We start from the raw sequence: 27934 nt of genomic DNA, 5'->3' as shown, positions 1-27934 counted from the left end.
GGAAAGCTGTGCTTATACCACCCTCGTGTGACGGAGAGCAGTGCTTACACCACCCTCGTGTGGGGGAGAGCTGTGCTTACACCACCCTCGTGTGGGGGAGACCTGTGCTTACACCACCCTCGTGTGGCGGAGATCTGTGCTTGCACAACTGTCGTGTGGCGGAGAGCAGTGCTTACACCACCCTCGTGTGGCGGAGAGCAGTGCTTACACCACCCTCGCGTGGCAGAGAACTGTGCTTACACCACCCTCGTGTGGCGGAGATCTGTGCTTACACCACTGGCGTGTCGCGGAGAGCAGTGCTTACACCACCCTCGCGTGGCAGAGTGCTGTGCTTACACCACCTAGTGTAGCAGAGAGCTGTGTTTACACCACCCTCGTGTGGCGGAGAGCCGTGCTTACACCATCCTCGTGTGGCGGAGAGCAGTGCTTACACCAAGCTTGTTTGTGGGAGAGCTATACTTACACCACCCTCGTGTGGGGAAGAGCTGTGCTTACACCACCCCTGTGTGGGGTGAGCTCTGTTTTCACCACCCTCGTGTGGGGGAGAGCCGTGCTTACACCACCCTCGTGTGGCGGAGACCTTCGTTTACACCCTCTCGTATGGCGAAGAGCTGTGCTTACACCAACCTCGTGTGGGGCAGAGCTGTGCTTACACCACCCTCGTGTGGGGGAGAGTTGTGCTTACACCACCCTCGTGTGAGGGAGAGCTGTGCTTACACAACCCTTCTCTGGGGAGAACTCTGCTTACACCACCCTCGTGTGGGGAGAGCTGTGCTTACACCACCCTCGTGTGAGGGAGAGCTGTGCTTACACCACCCTCGTGTGAGGGAGAGCTGTGCTTACACCACCCTCGTGTGGGAGAGAGGTGTGCTTACACCACCCTTCTCTGGGGTGAACTCTGCTTACACCACCCTCGTGTGGGGGAGAGCTGTACTTACATCACCCTCGTGTGAGGGAGAGCTGTGCTTACACCACCCTCGTGCGGCGGAGAGTTGTGCTTACACCACCATCGTGTACGGGAGAGCTGTGCTTACACCACCCTCGTGTTGTGTAGAGCTTTGCTTACACCACCCTCGTGTGGGGGGACAGCTGTGGTTACACTACCCTCGTGTGGCGGAGAACTGTGGTTGCACCACCCTCGTGTGGCGGAGAGTTGTGCTTACACCACCCTCGTGTATGGGAGAGCTGTGTTTACACCACCCTCGTATGGAGGAGAGCTGTGCTTACACCACCCTCGTGTGGGGGAGAGCTGTACTTACACCACCCTCGTGTGGGGGAGAGCTTTGCTTACACCTTTCTCGTGTGGCGGAGAGCTGTACTTACACCACCCTTGTGTGGCGGAGAGTTGTGCTTACACCACCATCGTGTGGGAGAGAGCTGTACTTACACCACCCTCGTTTGGCGGAGAGCTGTGCTTACACCACCCTCGTGTAGCGGAGAGCTGTGTTTACGCAAACCTCGTGTTGGGGACAGCTGTGCTTACATAACTCTTGTGTGGAGGAGAGGTTTGCTTACACCATTCTCGTGTGGCAGAGAGCTGTGCTTACAAAACCCTCGTGTGGGGGACATCTGTGTTTACACCACCCTCGTGTGGCGAAGAGCTGTGCTTTCACCACCCTCGTGTGAGGGACAGCTGTGCTTACACCACCCTCGTGCGGGGGAGAGTTGTGCTTACACCACCCTCGTGTGGCGCAGAGCTGTGCTTACACTGCCCTCGTGTGGGGGACAGCTGTGCTTACACCACCCTTGTGTGGCGGAGAGTTGTGCTTACACCACCGTCGTGTGGGAGACAGCTGTGCTTACACCACCCTTGTGTGGCGGAGAGTTGTGCTTACACCACCGTCGTGTGGGAGACAGCTGTGCTTACACCACCCTCGTGTGGGAGAGAGCTGTGCTTGCGCCACCCTCGTGTATCGGAGAGCTGTGCTTACATTACCCTCGTGTGGGGGACACGTGTGCTTACACCACCCTCGTGTGTGGGAGAGTTGTGCTTATACCAATCTTCTCTGAAGGAGAGCTGTGCTTACACCACCCTCGTGATCACACTCTAAAACATTTTAAGGTTTCACAATATGATGGTGTTTATCAGCTTCCTCGCCCCTACAAGCCTCAAGGACCACGCTTCACCCCCATATAAAAGCCTCGCCCCTACAAGCCTCAAGGACCACGCTTCACCCCCATATAAAAGCCTCGCCCCTACAAGCCTCAAGGACCACGCTTCGCCCCCATATAAAAGCCTCGCCCCTACAAGCCTCAAGGACCACGCTTCACCCCCATATAAAAGCCTCGCCCCTACAAGCCTCAAGGACCACGCTTCAGCCCCATATAAAAGCCTCGCCACTAGAATCCTCAAGGACCACGCTTCACCCCGATATAAAAGCCTCGCCCCTACAAGCCTCAAGGACCACGCTTCACCCCCATATAAAAGCCTCGCCCCTACAAGCCTCAAGGACCACGCTTCACCCCCATATAAAAGCCTCGCCCCTACAAGCCTCAAGGACCACGCTTCAACCCCATATAAAAGCCTCGCCCCTACAAGCCTCAAGGACCACGCTTCAACCCCATATAAAAGCCTCGCCCCTACAAGCCTCAAGGACCACGCTTCACCCCCATATAAAAGCCTCGCCCCTACAAGCCTCAAGGACCACGCTTCAGCCCCATATAAAAGCCTCGCCCCTACAAGCCTCAAGGACCACGCTTCAACCCCATATAAAAGCCTCGCCCCTACAAGCCTCAAGGACCACGCTTCAACCCCATATAAAAGCCTCGCCCCTACAAGCCTCAAGGACCACGCTTCAACCCCATATAAAAGCCTCGCCCCTACAAGCCTTAAGGACCACGCTTCACCCCCATATAAAAGCCTCGCCCCTACAAGCCTCAAGGACCACGCTTCAACCCCATATAAAAGCCTCGCCCCTACAAGCCTCAAGGACCACGCTTCAACCCCATATAAAAGCCTCGCCCCTACAAGCCTCAAGGACCACGCTTCAACCCCATATAAAAGCCTCGCCCCTACAAGCCTTAAGGACCACGCTTCAACCCCATATAAAAGCCTCGCCCCTACAAGCCTCAAGGACCACGCTTCAACCCCATATAAAAGCCTCGCCCCTACAAGCCTTAAGGACCACGCTTCACCCCCATATAAAAGCCTCGCCCCTACAAGCCTCAAGGACCACGCTTCAACCCCATATAAAAGCCTCGCCCCTACAAGCCTCAAGGACCACGCTTCAACCCCATATAAAAGCCTCGCCCCTACAAGCCTTAAGGACCACGCTTCAACCCCATATAAAAGCCTCGCCCCTACAAGCCTCAAGGACCACGCTTCAACCCCATATAAAAGCCTCGCCCCTACAAGCCTTAAGGACCACGCTTCACTCCCATATAAAAGCCTCGCCACTAGAATCCTCAAGGACCACGCTTCACTCCCATATAAAAGCCTCGCCCCTACAAGCCTCAAGGACCACGCTTCAGCCCCATATAAAAGCCTCGCCCCTATAAGGATCACGCTTCAATATAAAAGCCTCGCCCTAGAATCTCAAGGACACGCTTCACTCCCATATAAAAGCCTCGCCCCTAAAGCCTCAAGGACCACGCTTCAGCCCCATATAAAAGCCTCGCCCCTACAAGCCTTAAGGACCACGCTTCACTCCCATATAAAAGCCTCGCCACTACCAATCCTCAAGGACCACGCTTCACTCCCATATAAAAGCCTCGCCCCTACAAGCCTTAAGGACCACGCTTCACCCCATATAAAAGCCTCGCCCCTACAAGCCTTAAGGACCACGCTTCACCCCATATAAAAGCCTCGCCCCTACAAGCCTTAAGGACCACGCTTCACCCCCATATAAAAGCCTCGCCCCTACAAGCCTCAAGGACCACGCTTCATTCCCATATAAAAGCCTCGCCCCTACAAGCCTCAAGGACCACGCTTCACCCCATATAAAAGCCTCGCCCCTACAAGCCTCAAGGACCACGCTTCACCCCCATATAAAAGCCTCGCCCCTACAAGCCTTAAGGACCACGCTTCACCCCCATATAAAAGCCTCGCCCCTACAAGCCTTAAGGACCACGCTTCACCCCCATATAAAAGCCTCGCCCCTACAAGCCTTAAGGACCACGCTTCGCCCCCATATAAAAGCCTCGCCCCTACAAGCCTTAAGGACCACGCTTCACCCCCATATAAAAGCCTCGCCCCTACAAGCCTCAAGGACCACGCTTCACCCCCATATAAAAGCCTCGCCCCTACAAGCCTCAAGGACCACGCTTCAGCCCCATATAAAAGCCTCGCCCCTACAAGCCTTAAGGACCACGCTTCACTCCCATATAAAAGCCTCGCCACTAGAATCCTCAAGGACCACGCTTCACTCCCATATAAAAGCCTCGCCCCTACAAGCCTCAAGGACCACGCTTCAGCCCCATATAAAAGCCTCGCCCCTACAAGCCTTAAGGACCACGCTTCACTCCCATATAAAAGCCTCGCCACTAGAATCCTCAAGGACCACGCTTCACTCCCATATAAAAGCCTCGCCCCTACAAGCCTCAAGGACCACGCTTCAGCCCCATATAAAAGCCTCGCCCCTACAAGCCTTAAGGACCACGCTTCACTCCCATATAAAAGCCTCGCCCCTACAAGCCTCAAGGACCACGCTTCACCCCCATATAAAAGCCTCGCCCCTACAAGCCTCAAGGACCACGCTTCACTCCTATATAAAAGCCTCGCCCCTACAAGCCTCAAGGACCACGCTTCACCCCCATATAAAAGCCTCGCCCCTACAAGCCTCAAGGACCACTCTTCAGCCCCATATAAAAGCCTCGCCCCTATATAAAAGCCTCGCCCCTACAAGCCTTAAGGACCACGCTTCACCCCCATATAAAAGCCTCGCCCCTACAAGCCTTAAGGACCACGCTTCACTCCCATATAAAAGCCTCGCCCCTACAAGCCTTAAGGACCACGCTTCACCCCCATATAAAAGCCTCGCCCCTACAAGCCTTAAGGACCACGCTTCGCCCCCATATAAAAGCCTCGCCCCTACAAGCCTTAAGGACCACGCTTCACCCCCATATAAAAGCCTCGCCCCTCCAAGCCTTTCACCCCCATATAAAAGCCTCGCCCCTACCAAGGACCACGCTTCACCCCCATATAAAAGCCTCGCCCCTACAAGCCTTAAGGACCACGCTTCACCCCCATATAAAAGCCTCGCCCCTACAAGCCTTAAGGACCACGCTTCACCCCCATATAAAAGCCTCGCCCCAACAAGCCTTAAGGACCACGCTTCACCCCCATATAAAAGCCTCGCCCCTACAAGCCTCAAGGACCACGCTTCACCCCCATATAAAAGCCTCGCCCCTACAAGCCTTAAGGACCACGCTTCACCCCCATATAAAAGCCTCGCCCCTACAAGCCTTAAGGACCACGCTTCACCCCCATATAAAAGCCTCGAACCTTAAGGACGCTTCACCCCCATATAAAAGCCTCGCCCCTACAAGCCTTAAGGACCACGCTTCACCCCCATATAAAAGCCTCGCCCCTACAAGCCTTAAGGACCACGCTTCACCCCCATATAAAAGCCTCGCCCCTACAAGCCTTAAGGACCACGCTTCACCCCCATATAAAAGCCTCGCCCCTACAAGCCTTAAGGACCACGCTTCACCCCCATATAAAAGCCTCGCCACCACGCTTCACCCCCATATAAAAGCCTCGCCCCTACAAGCCTTAAGGATCACGCTTCACCCCCATATAAAAGCCTCGCCCCTACAAGCCTTAAGGACCACGCTTCACCCCCATATAAAAGCCTCGCCCCTACAAGCCTTACAAGGACCACGCTTCACCCCCATATAAAAGCCTCGCCCCTACAAGCCTCGCCCCTAAGGACCACGCTTCACCCCCATATAAAAGCCTCGCCCCTACAAGCCTCAAGGACCACGCTTCACCCCCATATAAAAGCCTCGCCCCTACAAGCCTCAAGGACCACGCTTCATATAAAAGCCTCCCCCTACAAGCCTATTCAATATAAAAGCCTCGCCCCTACAAGCCTTAAGGACCACGCTTCACCCCCATATAAAAGCCTCGCCCCTACAAGCCTCAAGGACCACGCTTCACCCCCATATAAAAGCCTCGCCCCTACAAGCCTTAAGGACCACGCTTCACCCCCATATAAAAGCCTCGCCCCTACAAGCCTTAAGGACCACGCTTCACCCCCATATAAAAGCCTCGCCCCTACAAGCCTTAAGGACCACGCTTCACCCCCATATAAAAGCCTCGCCCCTACAAGCCTCAAGGACCACGCTTCACCCCCATATAAAAGCCTCGCCCCTACAAGCCTTAAGGACCACGCTTCACCCCCATATAAAAGCCTCGCCCCTACAAGCCTCAAGGACCACGCTTCACCCCCATATAAAAGCCTCGCCCCTACAAGCCTTAAGGACCACGCTTCACCCCCATATAAAAGCCTCGCCCCTTACAAGCCTCGCCCCTCAAGGACCACGCTTCTCCCCCATATAAAAGCCTCGCCCCTACAAGCCTCAAGGACCACGCTTCACCCCCATATAAAAGCCTCGCCCCTACAAGCCTCAAGGACCACGCTTCAGCCCCCTCGCCCCTATAAAACGCTTCACCCCCATCGCCCCTACAAGCCTTAAGGACAAGCAAGGACGCTTCACCCCCATATAAAAGCCTCGCCCCTACAAGCCTTAAGGACCACGCTTCAGCCCCATATAAAAGCCTCGCCCCTACAAGCCTTAAGGACCACGCTTCAGCCCCATATAAAAGCCTCGCCCCTACAAGCCTTAAGGACCACGCTTCACCCTCATATAAAAGCCTCGCCACTACAAGCCTCAAGGACCACGCTTCACCCCATATAAAAGCCTCGCCCCTACAAGCCTCAAGGACCACGCTTCACCCCCATATAAAAGCCTCGCCACTACAAGCCTCAAGGACCACGCTTCACCCCCATATAAAAGCCTCGCCCCTACAAGCCTCAAGACCACGCTTCACCCCCATATAAAAGCCTCGCCTCAAGGACCACGCTTCACCCCCATATAAAAGCCTCGCCCCTACAAGCCTTAAGGACCACGCTTCACCCCCATATAAAAGCCTCGCCCCTACAAGCCTTAAGGACCACGCTTCACCCCCATATAAAAGCCTCGCCCCTACAAGCCTTAAGGACCACGCTTCACCCCCATATAAAAGCCTCGCCCCTACAAGCCTTAAGGACCACGCTTCACCCCCATATAAAAGCCTCGCCCCTACAAGCCTTTAGGACCACGCTTCACCCCCATATAAAAGCCTCGCCTTTACAAGCCTTAAGGACCACGCTTCACCCCATATAAAAGCCTCGCCCCTACAAGCCTTAAGGACCACGCTTCACCCCCATATAAAAGCCTCGCCCCTACAAGCCTTAAGGACCACGCTTCACCCCCATATAAAAGCCTCGCCCCTACAAGCCTTAAGGACCACGCTTCACCCCCATATAAAAGCCTCGCCCCTACAAGCCTTAAGGACCACGCTTCACCCCCATATAAAAGCCTCGCCCCTACAAGCCTTAAGGACCACGCTTCAGCCTCGCCCCTACCCTCAAGGACCACGCTTCACCCCCATATAAAAGCCTCGCCCCTACAAGCCTCAAGGACCACGCTTCACCCCCATATAAAAGCCTCGCCCCTACAAGCCTCAAGGACCACGCTTCACCCCCATATAAAAGCCTCGCCCCTACAAGCCTTAAGGACCACGCTTCACCCCCATATAAAAGCCTCGCCCCTACAAGCCTTAAGGACCACGCTTCACCCCCATATAAAAGCCTCGCCCCTACAAGCCTCAAGGACCACGCTTCACCCCCATATAAAAGCCTCGCCCCTACAAGCCTTAAGGACCACGCTTCACCCCCATATAAAAGCCTCGCCCCTACAAGCCTTAAGGACCACGCTTCACCCCCATATAAAAGCCTCGCCCCTACAAGCCTTAAGGACCACGCTTCACCCCCATATAAAAGCCTCGCCCCTACAAGCCTTAAGGACCACGCTTCACCCCCATATAAAAGCCTCGCCCCTACAAGCCTTAAGGACCACGCTTCACCCCCATATAAAAGCCTCGCCCCTACAAGCCTTAAGGACCACGCTTCACCCCCATATAAAAGCCTCGCCCCTACAAGCCTTAAGGACCACGCTTCACCCCCATATAAAAGCCTCGCCCCTAAGGACCAAGCCTTAAAAGCCTCGACCACCACGCTTCACCCCCATATAAAAGCCTCGCCCCTACAAGCCTTAAGGACCACGCTTCACCCCCATATAAAAGCCTCGCCCCTACAAGCCTTAAGGACCACGCTTCACCCCCATATAAAAGCCTCGCCCCTACAAGCCTTAAGGACCACGCTTCACCCCCATATAAAAGCCTCGCCCCTACAAGCCTTAAGGACCACGCTTCACCCCCATATAAAAGCCTCGCCCCTACAAGCCTTAAGGACCACGCTTCACCCCCATATAAAAGCCTCGCCCCTACTAGCCTTAAGGACCACGCTTCACCCCCATATAAAAGCCTCGCCCCTACAAGCCTTAAGAACCACGCTTCACCCCCATATAAAAGCCTCGCCCCTACAAGCCTTAAGGACCACGCTTCACCCTCATATAAAAGCCTCGCCCCTACAAGCCTTGAGGACCACGCTTCACCCCCATATAAAAGCCTCGCCCCTACAAGCCTTAAGGACCACGCTTCACCCTCATATAAAAGCCTCGCCACTACAAGCCTCAAGGACCACGCTTCACCCCATATAAAAGCCTCGCCCCTACAAGCCTCAAGGACCACGCTTCACCCCCATATAAAAGCCTTGCCCCTACAAGCCTTAAGGACCACGCTTCACCCCCATATAAAAGCCTCGCCCCTACAAGCCTTAAGGACCACGCTTCACCCCCATATAAAAGCCTCGCCCCTACAAGCCTTAAGAACCACGCTTCACCCCCATATAAAAGCCTCGCCCCTACAAGCCTTAAGGACCACGCTTCACCCCCATATAAAAGCCTCGCCCCTACAAGCCTTAAGGACCACGCTTCACCCCCATATAAAAGCCTCGCCCCTACAAGCCTTGAGGACCACGCTTCACCCCCATATAAAAGCCTCGCCCCTACAAGCCTTGAGGACCACGCTTCACCCCCATATAAAAGCCTCGCCCCTACAAGCCTTAAGGACCACGCTTCACCCCCATATAAAAGCCTCGCCCCTACAAGCCTTAAGGACCACGCTTCACCCCCATATAAAAGCCTCGCCCCTACAAGCCTTAAGGACCACGCTTCACCCCCATATAAAAGCCTCGCCCCTACAAGCCTTAAGGACCACGCTTCACCCCCATATAAAAGCCTCGCCCCTACAAGCCTTAAGGACCACGCTTCACCCCCATATAAAAGCCTCGCCCCTACAAGCCTTAAGGACCACGCTTCACCCCCATATAAAAGCCTCGCCCCTACAAGCCTTAAGGACCACGCTTCACCCCCATATAAAAGCCTCGCCCCTACAAGCCTTAAGGACCACGCTTCACCCCCATATAAAAGCCTCGCCCCTACAAGCCTTAAGGACCACGCTTCACCCCCATATAAAAGCCTCGCCCCTACAAGCCTTAAGGACCACGCTTCACCCCCATATAAAAGCCTCGCCCCTACAAGCCTTAAGGACCACGCTTCACCCCCATATAAAAGCCTCGCCCCTACAAGCCTTAAGGACCACGCTTCACCCCCATATAAAAGCCTCGCCCCTACAAGCCTTAAGGACCACGCTTCACCCCCATATAAAAGCCTCGCCCCTACAAGCCTCAAGGACCACGCTTCACTCCCATATCAAAGCCTCGCCCCTACTAGCCTTAAGGACCACGCTTCACCCCCATATAAAAGCCTCGCCCCTACAAGCCTTAAGGACCACGCTTCACCCCCATATAAAAGCCTCGCCCCTACAAGCCTTAAGGACCACGCTTCACCCCCATATAAAAGCCTCGCCCCTACAAGCCTTAAGGACCACGCTTCACCCCCATATAAAAGCCTCGCCCCTACAAGCCTTAAGGACCACGCTTCACCCCCATATAAAAGCCTCGCCCCTACAAGCCTTAAGGACCACGCTTCACCCCCATATAAAAGCCTCGCCCCTACAAGCCTTAAGGACCACGCTTCACCCCCATATAAAAGCCTCGCCCCTACAAGCCTTAAGGACCACGCTTCACCCCCATATAAAAGCCTCGCCCCTACAAGCCTTAAGGACCACGCTTCACCCCCATATAAAAGCCTCGCCCCTACAAGCCTTAAGGACCACGCTTCACCCCCATATAAAAGCCTCGCCCCTACAAGCCTTAAGGACCACGCTTCGCCCCCATATAAAAGCCTCGCCCCAAGCCTCACAAGCCTCGCCCCTAAAGCCTTAAGGACCACGCTACACCCCCCTATAAAAGCCTCGCCCCTACAAGCCTTAAGGACCACGCTTCACCCCCATATAAAAGCCTCGCCCCTACAAGCCTCGCCCCTACAAGCCTTAAGGACCACGCTTCACCCCCATATAAAAGCCTCGCCCCAACAAGCCTTAAGGACCACGCTTCGCCCCCATATAAAAGGACCACGCTTCATATAAAAGCCCCCCCTATATAAAAGCCTCGCCCCTACAAGCCTCAAGGACCACGCTTCAAGCCTCGACCACGCTTCACGCCCATATAAAAGCCTCGCCCCTACTAGCCTTAAGGACCACGCTTCACCCCCATATAAAAGCCTCGCCCCTACAAGCCTTAAGGACCACGCTTCACCCCCATATAAAAGCCTCGCCCCTACAAGCCTTAAGGACCACGCTTCACCCCCATATAAAAGCCTCGCCACTACAAGCCTCAAGGACCACGCTTCACCCCCATATAAAAGCCTCGCCCCTACAAGCCTTAAGGACCACGCTTCACCCCCATATAAAAGCCTCGCCCCTACAAGCCTTAAGGACCACGCTTCATATAAAAGCCCCCCCTATATTCGCCCCCCATAAAAAGCCTCGCCCCTACAAGCCTTAAGGACCACGCTTCACCCCATATAAAAGCATATAAAAGCCTCGCCCCTACAAGCCTCAAGGACCACGCTTCGCCCCCATATAAAAGCCTCGCCCCTACAAGCCTCAAGGACCACGCTTCACCCCCATATAAAAGCCTCGCCCCTACAAGCCTTAAGGACCACGCTTCACCCCCATATAAAAGCCTCGCCCCTACAAGCCTTAAGGACCACGCTTCACCCCCATATAAAAGCCTCGCCCCTACAAGCCTTAAGGACCACGCTTCAGCCCCATATAAAAGCCTCGCCCCTACAAGCCTTAAGGACCACGCTTCACCCTCATATAAAAGCCTCGCCCCTACAAGCCTTAAGGACCACGCTTCACCCCCATATAAAAGCCTCGCCCCTACAAGCCTTAAGGACCACGCTTCACCCCCATATAAAAGCCTCGCCCCTACAAGCCTTAAGGACCACGCTTCACCCCCATATAAAAGCCTCGCCCCTACAAGCCTTAAGGACCACGCTTCACCCCCATATAAAAGCCTCGCCCCTACAAGCCTTAAGGACCACGCTTCACCCCCATATAAAAGCCTCGCCCCTACAAGCCTTAAGGACCACGCTTCACCCCCATATAAAAGCCTCGCCCCTACAAGCCTTAAGGACCACGCTTCACCCCCATATAAAAGCCTCGCCCCTACAAGCCTTAAGGACCACGCTTCACCCCCATATAAAAGCCTCGCCCCTACAAGCCTTAAGGACCACGCTTCACCCCCATATAAAAGCCTCGCCCCTACAAGCCTTAAGGACCACGCTTCACCCCCATATAAAAGCCTCGCCCCTACAAGCCTTAAGGACCACGCTTCACCCCCATATAAAAGCCTCGCCCCTACAAGCCTTAAGGACCACGCTTCACCCCCATATAAAAGCCTCGCCCCTACAAGCCTTAAGGACCACGCTTCACCCCCATATAAAAGCCTCGCCCCTACAAGCCTTAAGGACCACGCTTCACCCCCATATAAAAGCCTCGCCCCTACAAGCCTTAAGGACCACGCTTCACCCCCATATAAAAGCCTCGCCCCTACAAGCCTTAAGGACCACGCTTCACCCCCATATAAAAGCCTCGCCCCTACAAGCCTTAAGGACCACGCTTCACCCCCATATAAAAGCCTCGCCCCTATATAATAGCCTCGCCCATACAAGCCTTAAGGACCACGCTTCACCCCCATATAAAAGCCTCGCCCCTACAAGCCTTAAGGACCACGCTTCACCCCCATATAAAAGCCTCGCCCCTACAAGCCTTAAGGACCACGCTTCACCCCCATATAAAAGCCTCGCCCCTACTAGCCTTAAGGACCACGCTTCACCCCCATATAATAGCCTCGCCCATACAAGCCTTAAGGACCACGCTTCACCCCCATATAAAAGCCTCGCCCCTACAAGCCTTAAGGACCACGCTTCACCCCATATAAAAGCCTCGCCCCTGCTAATAATCTCATACATTTCACTTGTATTCATCCACAAACTTCTTTGTCCGTGGCAGCTGCTCAGCACTCCTGCTGCTGTCTTGTCCTTGGTTACTGTATACGTCTGCTGATACATCACTTCTCAATTATTAAGGTACATTCATATCTTCCTGACGCCGTTGTTCTACCTAGTGTGACTCTCACGATTTACCAGATTCATTATTTTAGAGACCTCATCTCCAGTAATACTCAATAATTTATTGTTTTTGTCCATTTACGATTATATTAAACAGCCATGATAAAATTACATTTTCTCGTTTTAGAACCAAATATTTTTGTGAATCCTCGTCATGTCTATAAATTGCTACCTGAGCCTCAAACTGTAGAACAATCAACAAAATTATTATTATTATTATTATAATCAAAAAGAAGCGCTAAGCCACAAGGGCTATACAGCAATCAACAAAAGATAAGACCTTATCCGGACGTTTGCTAAGCCGGCTACACAGCTGCCTCATTCTCGCTTTCCTGTGACTATTTTTTTTCCAAAGTAATGAAGTGGTATAGAGCGACTTACACTTCCCTAAGTATTGTTGACTTCCAAGTTGCAGTGCAAACACTTTCTTCAAACTTCCTTTTTATTGTTGATCTTTCTTAATCAACTATCAAACTTCCGGTAACAATTCTGTCATTCTCTGATAATGTCTTGTGTTTGTGGTAGTGTTTGTGGTAGTGTTTGTGCTAGTGTTTGTGCTAGTGTTTGTGGTAGTGTTTGTGGTAGTGTTTGTGGTAACGTTTGTGGTAGTGTTTGTGGTAGTGTTTGTGGTAGTGTTTGTGGTAGTGTTTGTGGTAACGTTTGTGGTAGTGTTTGTGGTAGTGTTTGTGCTAGTGTTTGTGCTAGTGTTTGTGGTAGTGTTTGTGGTAGTGTTTGTGGAAACGTTTGTGGTAGTGTTTGTGGTAGTGTTTGTGGTAGTGTTTGTGCTAGTGTTTGTGCTAGTGTTTGTGGTAGTGTTTGTGGTAGTGTTTGTGGTAGTGTTTGTGGTAGTGTTTGTGGTAGTGTTTGTGCTAGTGTTTGTGGTAGTGTTTGTGGTAGTGTTTGTGGTAGTGTTTGTGCTAGTGTTTGTGCTAATGTTTGTGGTAGTGTTTGTGGTAGTGTTTGTGGTAGTGTTTGTGCTAGTGTTTGTGCTAATGTTTGTGGTAGTGTTTGTGGTAACGTTTGTGGTAGTGTTTGTGGTAGTGTTTGTGGTAACGTTTGTGGTAGTGTTTGTGGCAGTGTTTGTGCTAGTGTTTGTGGTAGTGTTTGTGGAAACGTTTGTGGTAGTGTTTGTGGAAACGTTTGTGCTAGTGTTTGTGGTAACGTTTATGGTAGTGTTTGTGGTAGTGTTTGTGGTAGTGTTTGTGGAAGTGTTTGTGGTAACGTTTGTGGTAGTGTTTGTGGTAGTGTTTGTGCTAATGTTTGTGGTAGTGTTTGTGGTAGTGTTTGTGGTAGTGTTTGTGCTAGTGTTTGTGCTAGTTTGTGGTTGTGGTAGTGTTTGTGGTAGTGTTTGTGCTAGTGTTTGTGGTAGTGTTTGTGGTAGTGTTTGTGTGGTAGTGTTTGTGGTAGTGTTTGTGGTAGTGTTTGTGGCAGTAGTGTTTGTGCTAGTGTTTGTAGTGTAGTGTTTGTGGTAGTGTTTGTGGTAGTGTTTGTGCTAGTGTTTGTGCTAGTGTTTGTGGTAGTGTTTGTGGCAGTGTTTGTGCTAGTGTTTGTGGTAACGTTTATGATAGTGTTTGTGGTAGTGTTTGTGGTAGTGTTTGTGGTAGTGTTTGTGGTAACGTTTCTGGTAGTGTTTGTGGTAGTGTTTGTGCTAATGTTTGTGGTAGTGTTTGTGGTAACGTTTGTGGTAGTGTTTGTGGTAGTGTTTGTGCTAGTGTTTGTGGTAGTGTTTGTGGTAACGTTTGTGGTAGTGTTTGTGGTAGTGTTTGTGCTAGTGTTTGTGGTAACGTTTGTGGTACTGTTTGTGGTAGTGTTTGTGGTAGTGTTTGTGCTAGTGTTTGTGGCAGTGTTTGTGGTAGTGTTTGTGCTAGTGTTTCTGCTAGTGTTTGTGGTAACGTTTGTGGTAGTGTTTGTGGTAGTGTTTGTGGTAGTGTTTGTGCTAGTGTTTGTGGTAACGTTTATGGTAGTGTTTGTGGTAGTGTTTGTGGTAGTGTTTGTGGTAACGTTTGTGGTAGTGTTTGTGGCAGTGTTTGTGCTAGTGTTTGTGCTAATGTTTGTGGTGTTTGTGGTAACGTTTGTGGTAGTGTTTGTGGTAGTGTTTGTGCTAGTGTTTGTGCTAGTGTTTGTGGTAGTGTTTGTGCTAGTGTTTGTGGTAGTGTTTGTGCTAGTGTTTGTGGTAGTGTTTGTGCTAGTGTTCGTGCTAATGTTTGTGGTAGTGTTTGTGGTAGTGTTTGTGCTAGTGTTCGTGCTAATGTTTGTGGTAGTGTTTGTGGTAGTGTTTGTGGTAGTGTTTGTGCTAGTGTTTGTGCTAATGTTTGTGGTAGTGTTTGTGCTAGTGTTTGTGGTAGTGTTTGTGGTAGTGTTTGTGCTAGTGTTTGTGCTAATGTTTGTGCTAGTGTTTGTGGTAACGTTTGTGGTAGTGTTTGTGGTAGTGTTTGTGCTAGTGTTTGTGCTAATGTTTGTGCTAGTGTTTGTGGTAGTGTTTGTGCTAGTGTTTGTGGTAGTGTTTGTGGTAGTGTTTGTGGTAACGTTTGTGGTAGTGTTTGTGCTAGTGTTTGTGGTAGTGTTTGTGGTAGTGTTTGTGCTAGTGTTTGTGCTAATGTTTGTGCTAGTGTTTGTGCTAGTGTTTGTGCTAGTGTTTGTGCTAGTGTTTGTGGTAGTGTTTGTGGTAGTGTTTGTGGTAGTGTTTGTGGTAACGTTTGTGGTAACGTTTGTGGTAGTGTTTGTGCTAGTGTTTGTGGTAACGTTTGTGGTAGTGTTTGTGGTAGTGTTTGTGCTAGTGTTTGTGCTAATGTTTGTGCTAGTGTTTGTGGTAACGTTTGTGGTAGTGTGTGTGCTAGTGTTTGTGGTAACGTTTGTGGTAGTGTTTGTGGTAGTGTTTGTGCTAGTGTTTGTGCTAATGTTTGTGCTAGTGTTTGTGGTAACGTTTGTGGTAACGTTTGTGGTAGAGTTTGTGCTAGTGTTTGTGGTAACGTTTGTGGTAGTGTTTGTGGTAGTGTTTGTGGTAGTGTTTGTGGTAACGTTTGTGGTAGTGTTTGTGCTAATGTTTGTGGTAGTGTTTGTGGTAGTGTTTGTGGTAACGTTTGTGGTAGTGTTCGTGCTAATGTTTGTGGTAGTGTTTGTGGTAACGTTTGTGGTAGTGTTTGTGGTAGTGTTTGTGGTAGTGTTTGTGGTAGTGTTTGTGCTAGTGTTTGTGGTAGTGTTTGTGGTAGTGTTCGTGCTAATGTTTGTGGTAGTGTTTGCGGTAGTGTTTGTGGTAGTGTGTTTGTGGTAACGTTTGTGGTAGTGTTTGTGGTAGTGTTCGTGCTAATGTTTGTGGTAGTGCTTGTGGTAGTGTTTGTGGTAGTGTGTTTGTGGAAACGTTTGTGGTAGTTTTTGTGGTAGTGTTTGTGGTAACGTTTGTGGTAGTGTTCGTGCTAATGTTTGTGGTAGTGTTTGTGGTAGTGTTTGTGGTAACGTTTGTTGTAGTGTTTGTGGTAGTGTTTGTGGTAACGTTTGTGGTAGTGTTCGTGCTAATGTTTGTGCTAATGTTTGTGATAGTGTTTGTGGTAACGTTTGTGGTAGTGTTTGTGGTAACGTTTGTGGTAGTGTTTGTGGTAGTGTTTGTGGTAACGTTTGTGGTAGTGTTTGTGGTAACGTTTGTGGTAGTGTTTGTGGTAACGTTTGTGCTGATGTTTGTGGTAGTGTTTGTGGAAACGTTTGTGCTAGTGTTTGTGGTAACGTTTGTGGTAGTGTTTGTGGCAGTGTTTGTGGTAGTGTTTGTGCTAGTGTTTGTGCTAATGTTTGTGCTAGTGTTTGTGGTAACGTTTGTGGTAGTGTTTGTGGTAGTGTTTGTGCTAGTGTTTGTGCTAGTGTTTGTGGTAACGTTTGTGGTAGTGTTTGTGGTAGTGTTTGTGGTAGTGTTTGTGGTAGTGTTTGTGTTGTATTTGTGGTAGTGTTTGTGCTAGTGTTTGTGGTAGTATTTGTGGTAGTGTTTGTGGTAGTGTTTGTGGTAAAGTTTGTGGAAACGTTTGTGGTAGTGCTTGTGCTAGTGTTTGTGCTAGTGTTTGTGCTAGTTTTTGTGGTAGTGTTTGTGCTAGTGTTTGTGGTAGTGTTTGTGGTAGTGTTTGTGGTAGTGTTTGTGGTAGTGTTTGTGGCAGTGTTTGTGGCAGTGTTTGTGGTAGTGTTTGTGGTAACGTTTGTGGTAGTGTTTGTGGTAGTGTTTGTGCTAGTGTTTGTGCTAGTGTTTGTGGTAACGTTTGTGGTAGTGTTTGTGGTAGTGTTTGTGGTAGTGTTTGTGGTAGTGTTTGTGGTAGTGTTTGTGTTGTATTTGTGGTAGTGTTTGTGCTAGTGTTTGTGGTAGTGTTTGTGCTAGTGTTTGTGGCAGTGTTTGTGGCAGTGTTTGTGGTAGTGTTTGTGGTAGTGTTTGTGGTAGTGTTTGTGCTAGTGTTTGTGCTAATGTTTGTGGCAGTGTTTGTGGCAGTGTTTGTGGTAGTGTTTGTGGTAGTGTTTGTGGTAGTGTTTGTGGTAGTGTTTGTGTTGTATTTGTGGTAGTGTTTGTGCTAGTGTTTGTGGTAGTATTTGTAGTAGTGTTTGTGGTAGTGTTTGTGGTAAAGTTTGTGGAAACGTTTGTGGTAGTGCTTGTGCTAGTGTTTGTGCTAGTGTTTGTGCTAGTTTTTGTGGTAGTGTTTGTGCTAGTTTTTGTGGTAGTGTTTGTGGTAGTGTTTGTGGTAGTGTTTATGCTAGTGTTTGTGGTAGTGTTTGTGGTAGTGTTTGTGGTAGTGTTTGTGCTAGTGTTTGTGGTAGTGTTTGTGGTAGTGTTTGTGGCAGTGTTTGTGGTAGTGTTTGTGGTAGTGTTTGTGGCAGTGTTTGTGGTAGTGTTTGTGCTAGTGTTTGTGGTAGTGTTTGTGGCAGTGTTTGTGGCAGTGTTTGTGGTAGTGTTTGTGGTAGTGTTTGTGGTAGTGTTTGTGCTAGTGTTTGTGGTAGTGTTTGTGGTAGTGTTTGTGGCAGTGTTTGTGGTAGTGTTTGTGCTAGTGTTTGTGGTAGTGTTTGTGGTAGTGTTTGTGCTAGTGTTTGTGGTAGTGTTTGTGGTAGTGTTTGTGCTAGTGTTTGTGGTAGTGTTTGTGGTAGTGTTTGTGGTAGTGTTTGTGGTAGTGTTTGTGCTAGTGTTTGTGGTAGTGTTTGTGGCAGTGTTTGTGGCAGTGTTTGTGGCAGTGTTTGTGGTAGTGTTTGTGCTAGTGTTTGTGGTAGTGTTTGTGGCAGTGTTTGTGGCAGTGTTTGTGGCAGTGTTTGTGGTAGTGTTTGTGGTAGTGTTTGTGGCAGTGTTTGTGGTAGTGTTTGTGGTAGTGTTTGTGGCAGTGTTTGTGGCAGTGTTTGTGGTAGTGTTTGTGGTAGTGTTTGTGGCAGTGTTTGTGGTAGTGTTTGTGGTAGTGTTTGTGGTAGTGTTTGTGGTAGTGTTTGTGGCAGTGTTTGTGGCAGTGTTTGTGGTAGTGTTTGTGGTAGTGTTTGTGGTAATGTTTGTGGCAGTGTTTGTGGCAGTGTTTGTGGTAGTGTTTGTGGTAGTGTTTGTGGTAGTGTTTGTGGCAGTGTTTGTGGCAGTGTTTGTGGTAGTGTTTGATGTAGTGTTTGTGGCAGTGTTTGTGGCAGTGTTTGTGGTAGTGTTTGTGGTAGTGTTTGTGGCAGTGTTTGTGGCAGTGTTTGTGGTAGTGTTTGTGGCAGTGTTTGTGGCAGTGTTTGTGGTAGTTTGTGGTAGTGTTTGTGGCAGTGTTTGTGGTAGTGTTTGTGGTAGTGTTTGTGGTAGTGTTTGTGGCAGTGTTTGTGGTAGTGTTTGTGGTAGTGTTTGTGGCAGTGTTTGTGGCAGTGTTTGTGGTAGTGTTTGTGGTAGTGTTTGTGGTAGTGTTTGTGGTAGTGTTTGTGGCAGTGTTTGTGGTAGTGTTTGTGGTAGTGTTTGTGGTAGTGTTTGTGGTAGTGTTTGTGGCAGTGTTTGTGGCAGTGTTTGTGGTAGTGTTTGTGGTAGTGTTTGTGGTAGTGTTTGTGGTAGTGTTTGTGGTAGTGTTTGTGGTAGTGTTTGTGGTAGTGTTTGTGGTAGTGTTTGTGGTAGTGTTTGTGGTAGTGTTTGTGGTAGTGTTTGTGGTAGTGTTTGTGGTAGTGTTTGTGGCAGTGTTTGTGGCAGTGTTTGTGGTAGTGTTTGTGGTAGTGTTTGTGGCAGTGTTTGTGGTAGTGTTTGTGGTAGTGTTTGTGGCAGTGTTTGTGGCAGTGTTTGTGGCAGTGTTTGTGGTAGTGTTTGTGGTAGTGTTTGTGGTAGTGTTTGTATTAGTGTTTGTGGTAGTGTTTGTGGCAGTGTTTGTGGTAGTGTTTGTGGTAGTGTTTGTGGTAGTGTTTGTGGTAGTGTTTGTGGCAGTGTTTGTGGTAGTGTTTGTGGATATAATAGTTGGCTCTTCAATGTTTCCAGAGAAAATTCACATATTCTCACGAGAAGAAACATGTACGACGTAATAACCTGGAAATTAACACATCATTAATTAGAAAAAAATATCTTTAAAAGTTTATTTAAGCACAAATGTGAAATATTACCGAATAATACAATGAAAAGGTAAAGAAAACTCGAGAACCTGAATCATAGGTCAGGTGTGGCGCAGGTGTGGCGCAGGTGTGGCGCAGGTGTGGCGCAGGTGTGGCGCAGGTGTGGCGCAGGTGTGGCGCAGTTGTGGTGCAGATGTGACGCAGGTGTGGCGCAGGTGTGGTGCAGGTGTGGCGCAGTTGTGGTGCAGATGTGACGCAGGTGTGGCGCAGGTGTGGTGCAGGTGTGGCGCAGGTGTGGTGCAGGTGTGGTGCAGGTGTGGTGCAGGTGTGGCGCAGGTGTGGTGCAGGTGTGGTGCAGGTGTGGCGCAGGTGTGGCGTAGGTGTGGCGCAGGTGTGGCGCAGGTGTGGCGCAGTTGTGGTGCAGATGTGACGCAGGTGTGGCGCAGGTGTGGTGCAGGTGTGGCGCAGTTGTGGTGCAGATGTGACGCAGGTGTGGCGCAGGTGTGGTGCAGGTGTGGCGCAGTTGTAGTGCAGGTGTGATGCAGGTGTGGCGTAGGTGTAGAGAAGGTGTGGCGCAGGTGTGGCGTAGGTGTGGAGCAGGTGTGGCGCAGGTGTGGCGCAGGTGTGGCGCAGGTGTGGAGCAGGTGTGGCATAGGTGTGGTGCAGATATGGCGCAGGTGTGGCGCAGCCGTAGCGCAAGCGTGGCGCAGGTGTGGCGCAGGTGTGGCGCAGGTGTGGCGCAGCCGTGGCGCAGGTGTGGCGCAGATGTGGCGTAGGTGTGGAGCAGGTGTGGCACAGGTGTGGCGCAGGTTGTGCGCAGGTGTGGCGCAGCCGTGGCGCAAGTGTGGCGTAGGTGTGGCGCAGCCGTGGCGCAGCCGTGGCGCAGCCGTGGCGCAGCCGTGGCGTAGGTGTGACACTGAGGTATGGTTAGGACCCACTGTGGCTCAGAATGATTTAGATAGTAAAGCGAAGATGGAAGGTGAAGGTTAGGTTAGGTTAGGTTAGGTTAGGTTAGGTTAGGTTAAGTTAGGTTAGGTTAGGTTAGGTTAAGTTAGGTTATGTAAGGTTAGGGTAAGTTAGGTTAGGTTAGGCTAGGTTAAGTTAGGTTTGGATAGGTTAGGTTAGGTTAGGTTACGTTAGGCTCGGAGGGGTTAGGTTAGGTTATGTTTGGTTAGGTTAGGTTAGGTTAGGTTAGGTTAGGTTAGGTTAGGTTAGGTTAAGTAAGGTTAGGTTAGGTTAGGTTAGGTTAAGTAAGGTTAGGTTAGGTTAGGTTAAGTTAGGTTAGGTTAGGTTAAGTAAGGTTAGATTAGGTTAGGTTAGGTTAAGTTAGGTTAGGTTAGGGTAGGTTAGGTTAGGTTAGGTTAGGCTAGGTTAAGTTAGGTTAGGTTAGGTTAGGTTAAGTAAGGTTAGGTTAGGTTAGGTTAGGTTAAGTTAGGTTAGGTTAGGTTAGGATAGGTTAGGCTAGGTTAAGTAAGGTTAGGTTAGGTTAGGTTAGGTTAAGTTAGGTTAGGTTAGGTTAGGTTAGGTTAGGTTAGGTTAAGTAAGGTTAGGTTAGGTTAAGTTAGGTTAGGTTAGGTTAGGTTAGGTAAGGTTAGGTTAGGTTAGGTTAGGTAAGGTTAGGTTAGGTTAGGTTAGGTTAGGTTAGGTTAGGCTAGGTTAGGTTAAGTTTGGTTAAGTTAGGTTAGGTTAGGTTAAGTTAGGTTATGTTAGGTTAGGATAGGTTAGGTTAGGTTAGGCTAGGTTAAGTTAGGTTAGGTTAGGTTAGGTTAGGTTAGGCTAGGTTAGGTTAGGTTAGGTTAAGTAAGGTTAGGTTAGGTTAGGTTAGGTTAAGTTAGGTTAGGTTAGGTTAGGTTAAGTAAGGTTAGGTTAGGTTAGGTTAAGTAAGGTTAGGTTAGGTTAGGTTAAGTTAGGTTAGGTTAGGTTAGGTTAAGTAAGGTTAGGTTAGGTTAGGTTAGATTAAGTTAGGTTAGGTTAGGGTAGGTTAGGTTAGGTTAGGTTAGGCTAGGTTAAGTTAGGTTAGGTTAGGTTAGGTTAAGTAAGGTTAGGTTAGGTTAGGTTAGGTTAAGTTAGGTTAGGTTAGGTTAGGATAGGTTAGGCTAGGTTAAGTAAGGTTAGGTTAGGTTAGGTTAGGTTAAGTTAGGTTAGGTTAGGTTAGGTTAGGTTAGGTTAGGTTACGTTAAGTAAGGTTAGGTTAGGTTAGGTTAGGTTAAGTAAGGTTAGGTTAGGTTAAGTTAGGTTGGGTTAGGTTCGGTTAAGTTAAGTTAAGTTAAGTTAAGTTAAGTTAAGTTAAGTTAGGTTAAGTAAGGTTAGGTTAGGTTAGGTTAGGTTAAGTAAGGTTAGGTTAGGTTAAGTTAGGTTAGGTTAGGTTAGGTTAAGTAAGGTTAGGTTAGGTTAGGTTAGGTTAGGTTAGGTTAGGTTAAGTAAGGTTAGGTTAGGTTAGGTTAGGTTAGGTTAGGTTAGGTTAGGTTAAGTAAGGTTAGGTTAGGTTAGGTTAAGTAAGGTTAGGTTAGGTTAGGTTAGGTTAGGTTAGGTTAGGTTAAGTAAGGTTAGGTTAAGTTAAGTTAAGTTAAGTTAAGTTAAGTTAAGTTAAGTTAAGTTAAGTTAAGTTAAGTTAAGTTAGGTTAGGTTAGGTTAGGTTAGGTTAGGTTAAGTAAGGTTAGGTTAGGTTAGGTTAGGTTAGGTTAGGTTAGGTTAGGTTAGGTTAGGTTAGGTTAGGTTAGGTTAGGTTAGGTAAGGTTATTCAGGAAACTAGACAAGTGCTTCATGACGCGGGTCTTCGTCATATGATGACCCGTCGTTGGAGCTTATCGTCATCTGACCGAGGCCTTCCGCTGGCTTACCGGTCCACCCCTTTAAAAATTATGGTCGTAGTTATAACCATTTATTGATAAGCTGAAGATTCCAGCACCTCGTACTGAAGACAGGGATAGTTAGACTCATGGATGACTAGACACGGGTCGTAATGGGTATCTCACAACAGGTGTAGTGGAACATTCACTCAGACTTGAGTGAACCATTGTTGGTGAGGTGAAGCTCACTCAGACTTGAGTGAACCATTGTTGGTGAGGTGAAGCTCACTCAGACTTGAGTGAACCATTGTTGGTGAGGTGAAGCTCACTCAGACTTGAGTGAACCATTGTTGGTGAGGTGAAGCTCACTCAGACTTGAGTGAACCATTGTTGGTGAGGTGAAGCTCACTCAGACTTGAGTGAACCATTGTTGGTGAGGTGAAGCTCACTCAGACTTGAGTGAACCATTGTTGGTGAGGTGAAGCTCACTCAGACTTGAGTGAACCATTGTTGGTGAGGTGAAGCTCACTCAGACTTGAGTGAACCATTGTTGGTGAGGTGAAGCTCACTCAGACTTGAGTGAACCATTGTTGGTGAGGTGAAGCTCACTCAGACTTGAGTGAACCATTGTTGGTGAGGTGAAGCTCACTCAGACTTGAGTGAACCATTGTTGGTGAGGTGAAGCTCACTCAGACTTGAGTGAACCATTGTTGGTGAGGTGAAGCTCACTCAGACTTGAGTGAACCATTGTTGGTGAGGTGAAGCTCACTCAGACTTGAGTGAACCATTGTTGGTGAGGTGAAGCTCACTCAGACTTGAGTGAACCATTGTTGGTGAGGTGAAGCTCACTCAGACTTGAGTGAACCATTGTTGGTGAGGTGAAGCTCACTCAGACTTGAGTGAACCATTGTTGGTGAGGTGAAGCTCACTCAGACTTGAGTGAACCATTGTTGGTGAGGTGAAGCTCACTCAGACTTGAGTGAACCATTGTTGGTGAGGTGAAGCTCACTCAGACTTGAGTGAACCATTGTTGGTGAGGTGAAGCTCACTCAGACTTGAGTGAACCATTGTTGGTGAGGTGAAGCTCACTCAGACTTGAGTGAACCATTGTTGGTGAGGTGAAGCTCACTCAGACTTGAGTGAACCATTGTTGGTGAGGTGAAGCTCACTCAGACTTGAGTGAACCATTGTTGGTGAGGTGAAGCTCACTCAGACTTGAGTGAACCATTGTTGGTGAGGTGAAGCTCACTCAGACTTGAGTGAACCATTGTTGGTGAGGTGAAGCTCACTCAGACTTGAGTGAACCATTGTTGGTGAGGTGAAGCTCACTCAGACTTGAGTGAACCATTGTTGGTGAGGTGAAGCTCACTCAGACTTGAGTGAACCATTGTTGGTGAGGTGAAGCTCACTCAGACTTGAGTGAACCATTGTTGGTGAGGTGAAGCTCACTCAGACTTGAGTGAACCATTGTTGGTGAGGTGAAGCTCACTCAGACTTGAGTGAACCATTGTTGGTGAGGTGAAGCTCACTCAGACTTGAGTGAACCATTGTTGGTGAGGTGAAGCTCACTCAGACTTGAGTGAACCATTGTTGGTGAGGTGAAGCTCACTCAGACTTGAGTGAACCATTGTTGGTGAGGTGAAGCTCACTCAGACTTGAGTGAACCATTGTTGGTGAGGTGAATCCAGCAGACTGAGGTCTGCGGGAGTGGCGACAGATGCAACACTGCAACAACACCATGCTATCAACACCAAGGTCTGCTGACGCACTCACAGCACTCAGCCTGGGAGGAAGATGATGAATTAAACACCTGTGTATCCTCGCAGACGTTTCGCCATCCAGTGGCTAAACGTCCGGGAGGAAGAAACAAAGTGCTGCACTCACTCGACACGCAAAATAACACCTTTAAAGACACGTGTGCGAGAAGTTAAATATAACTTTACATTATAACACAAAATCAAGAAAAACAGACAAGTATGCCAAAAAAAAAAAAAAAAAAACTAAACGTGATGGAGCCAGGTAGTGAAGGTTTTAAGCCTATCGACTGACTGTAACATGTTCACCACCATGCTATACTTTAATTACTATAATAAGGCTTAAGGTTAATTCTCAGCGCATACACACATACACACACAGATACACACATACACAGATACACACACATGCGCATACACATACACACACACAGATACACACACATGCACATACACATACACACACACACACAGATACACACACATGCACATACACATACACACATATACACAGATACACATGCACATACACATACACACACACAGATACACACACATGCACATACACATACACACACACAGATACACACACATGCACATACACATACACACACACAGATACATACACATGCACATACACATACACACACAGATACACACACAGATACACACACATGCACATACACATACACAGATACATACACATGCACATACACATACACACACACAGATACACACACATGCACATACACATACACAGATACACACACATGAACATACACATACACACACACATGAACATACACATACACACACACAGATACACACACATGCACATACACATACATACACACCTAAGTGAATGACATAACGGAAGGGATGGACTCAGAAGTGTCCTTGTTTGCAGATGATGTGAAGTTAATGAGGAAAATCAAATAGGTCGAGGATCAGGCAGGACTACAAAGAGACCTGGACAGGCTACAAGTCTGGTCCAGCACTGGCTCCTTGAATTTAACCCTGCCAAATGCAAAATCATGAAGATCGGGGAAGGGCAAAGAAGACCATAGACACAGTACAGTCTAGGTTGCCAAAGACTGCAAACCTCACTCAAGGAAAAAGATCTTGGGGTGAGTATAATACCGAGCACATCTCCTGAGGCGCACAGCAATCAGATAACTGCTGCAGCATACGGGCGTCTGGCAAACCTAAGGATAGCGTTCCGGTACCTCAGTAAGGAATCGTTCAAGACTCTGTACACCATATACGTCAGGCCCATACTGGAGTATGCAGCACCAGTTTGGAACCCACACCTGGTCAAGCACGTTAAGAAATTAGAGAAAGTGCAAAGGTTTGCAACAAGACTAGTCCCAGAGCTAAGGGGAATGTCCTACGAAGAAAGGTTGAGGGAAATCGGCCTGACAACACTGGAGGACAGGAGGGTTAGGGGAGACATGATAACAACATATAAAATACTGCGTGGAATAGACAAGGTGGACAAAGACAGGATGTTCCAGGGAGGGGACACAGAGGTCATAATTGGAAGTTGAAGACTCAGATGAATCACAGAGATGTTAGGAAGTATTTCTTCAGTCACAGAGTAGTCGGGAAGTGGAATAGTTTGGGAAGCGATGTAGTGGAGGTAGGATCTGTACATAGCTTTAAGAAGAGGTATGATGAAGCTCATGGTGCAGGGAGAGTGACCCAGTAGCGACCAGTGAAGAGGGGGGCCAGGAGCTGTGACTCGACCCCTTCAACCACAACTAGGTGAGTACAACTAGGTGAGTACACACACGTACATTTCTCAGTGTATATTTTGTCTACTGGACTCGTAGTTCCACAAGCCGCCTACTGACCCAGAGTAGTGTGAACACTGATAGACAACTCTGAAGTCAGCGTGACGCAGAAACAAGCACTTTAGCCCTCAAAGAGTCTTCACCACTGACACTTCCTCACCCTCACAAAATTAGGCAAATATAGGTGAACTCCGTCACAGTGTTGTAGTTGCCTCCTCCTCTCTGGTCTTCTACCTCCTTCCCTCAACAACACTGATGTTGATGCAGTAACTTCAGTGTTGCAACAATGCGCTTGAAAAAATCCCCGGAAATCAGCTTCCTCTTTTGCTGTACGCTCCACCAAGCGTAGGTCTTCCTTAGTGACGCTTCTGGTGTATGCTGTGGAGCGTCACGTGACACTTTTGGCGTATGCTGTGAAGTGTCACGTGACGCTTCTGGCGTGTGTTGTGCTTTGTCGTGTGACGCGGTGCAGGTAAAAATAATTGTGAGGATGTAATCAGAGGAGGAAGAGGAGGAGGAAGAAGAAGAGGAGGAGGAAGAGGAAGAAGAGGAGGAGAAGGAGGAGGAGGAAGACTGTAATGTTAGAATTTAGATGAGGAAATATTAGTATGATGATTCTGGTGATGAACTTATAATAATCATCATCTGTAGACTGATAATCATTATCTATCGGAAAATTATAGAAACATAAGAAAGGAGAAGCACTACAGCAAGCCTACTGGCCCAAGCTGAGCAGGTCCGACTCACACCCACTCATAAACTTATCTAATCTCTTTTTAAGTTCCTCAAGGTTTACACTTCACTTACAGGCGTTTGTTCCACTCATCTTCAATCCATTACCAAACCAGTGATTTCATATATTCTTACTAAATCTATTTTTTTTTTCCATCTGAGCCCATTACTGCGAGTTCTATCATGATTAGATATTTGATATAAAGCCAAGAATTTTATTCACTTTATTGCGAACACTTACGCTCCGTTGTCTTGGTATTTACTCCTAACCAGAACTCCTAAATTTTTTTCACAACCAGTGAAATTAAGATCTACATTTAGCTGATAAGTATCATGGTTATTTTCCTTCCCAACCCTTAGAACTTTGTATCTGTCTATGTTAAACTGCATCTGCCATTTCTTTGATCAGTGTTAAAGATTCTACACATCTCTTTGTCACTGTCAGTGAGCTGACGAGAGTAGCTGTGGAAACACTTTCACTAAATTCTCCTGTTCGTCTGACGAAGGGAACAGGGTAACAGGAAGACTTAGCATCATTTTGCAGTCCAGATTCCAGCAGCCTCTGCCTGGATCCGCCCTCAGTGTAACTACAGTTGATTGCACAGGTGGCTGAAAAGATGGAGTAACTTGGTTAACTTGGCCCCAAAGGAGCATATAAGTCAAGTATTTCACATTTACCTTGAAATGTGAGAGGTTACTCACGTTTGTTGGGCGAATCGCCCATAGATCACACCAGAGTCCACACCACTGAACACGTTAAACACACGTTATCATGACTTTACCTTGGATTGTGGATGTACGTCACTCGTATTTGCACTAGATTAACTTTCTTGGTGCTCTACAGAGTGTTCGATCAAGAGTCTGTGAACGTGCATCCACTTTCTTTGTTATGCAGTTGGGTACTGTCCGCATCATGGAGTCCCATGACATATATTCACCCTCATTCCTTGAAGCAATCTGACCCGCCCAGCTATACACAAGCCCCTCCAGGCACTAACTGCTAACCTAGGCTTATAGGTATTTATTGCCAGTGCTTGCAACAGAGTTCAACACAAGAGAGCTGTTTCTTGTTGTTCTAGCTGTGGCCCGGGAGTCATAATACCCCTACCTTTTTTATCAAGTAAGAGGTTTTTTCCTTTCGGATTTTTCCTGTCATAGGGAAAGAGCAATTGACCCAGACTTACCCTGGTATGTGCAGTTGCTCAGAGATACTAGTAAGGAGCAGAGGACGACCTGATATCAGCATTAGAGGCCCAACTCTGATGCATGTGTTTGCTAGCTGTCATGAGAACAAGGAAGTGGAAGAGTTCACTAGCACCTTCCGAGAAGGCTAGGCCCCTCAGAGGGCTGAAGTAGCTGAGAGTTACCCCCCTTTCGAAATTGGAGTTAATTCTCCACACTGGGGGGGGGCTGGTGAAGTTTACCGTAAGTGAACTATTCATCTCTAAACATCATTTTAATTTTCTTACTGACCATCACTGCTGATTGTCTTTTCTTAATATGAGTCTGCGGTATTTCTTGAGAATCACTAAGTTCGTTTACAACACTAATTCTAACGGCACTAGTTTATCTATTGTCTGTTCACTACACCTTCACTAAGAAATTCAGCTGTCCTGATGGTTCCATTTGCATCAGGATGTATGGTCACTATTTTTCCAAGAGGCCATTGAGACCCTGGGCCATCATTGCCAATAATCACTGTCACCATAACTTGGTGACG

General features: G+C 48.4%; 1 protein-coding gene across 2 annotated transcripts in view; it reads left to right on the top strand.

Annotated features, from left to right (window-relative positions):
- LOC128693596 (uncharacterized protein C05D11.1-like) overlaps window positions 1–27934 on the top strand; it is a gene marked incomplete at its 3' end in the record, with an annotated part of 686932 nt that overhangs the window by 80441 nt on the left and 578557 nt on the right.

The sequence above is a fragment of the Cherax quadricarinatus genome, chromosome 2, assembly GCF_038502225.1.
Source record: "Cherax quadricarinatus isolate ZL_2023a chromosome 2, ASM3850222v1, whole genome shotgun sequence".
NCBI classification, from domain to species: domain Eukaryota; kingdom Metazoa; phylum Arthropoda; class Malacostraca; order Decapoda; family Parastacidae; genus Cherax; species Cherax quadricarinatus.
The sequence above is the reverse complement of the archived record's forward strand: the minus strand, read 5'-3'. Positions and strand labels throughout refer to the sequence as shown.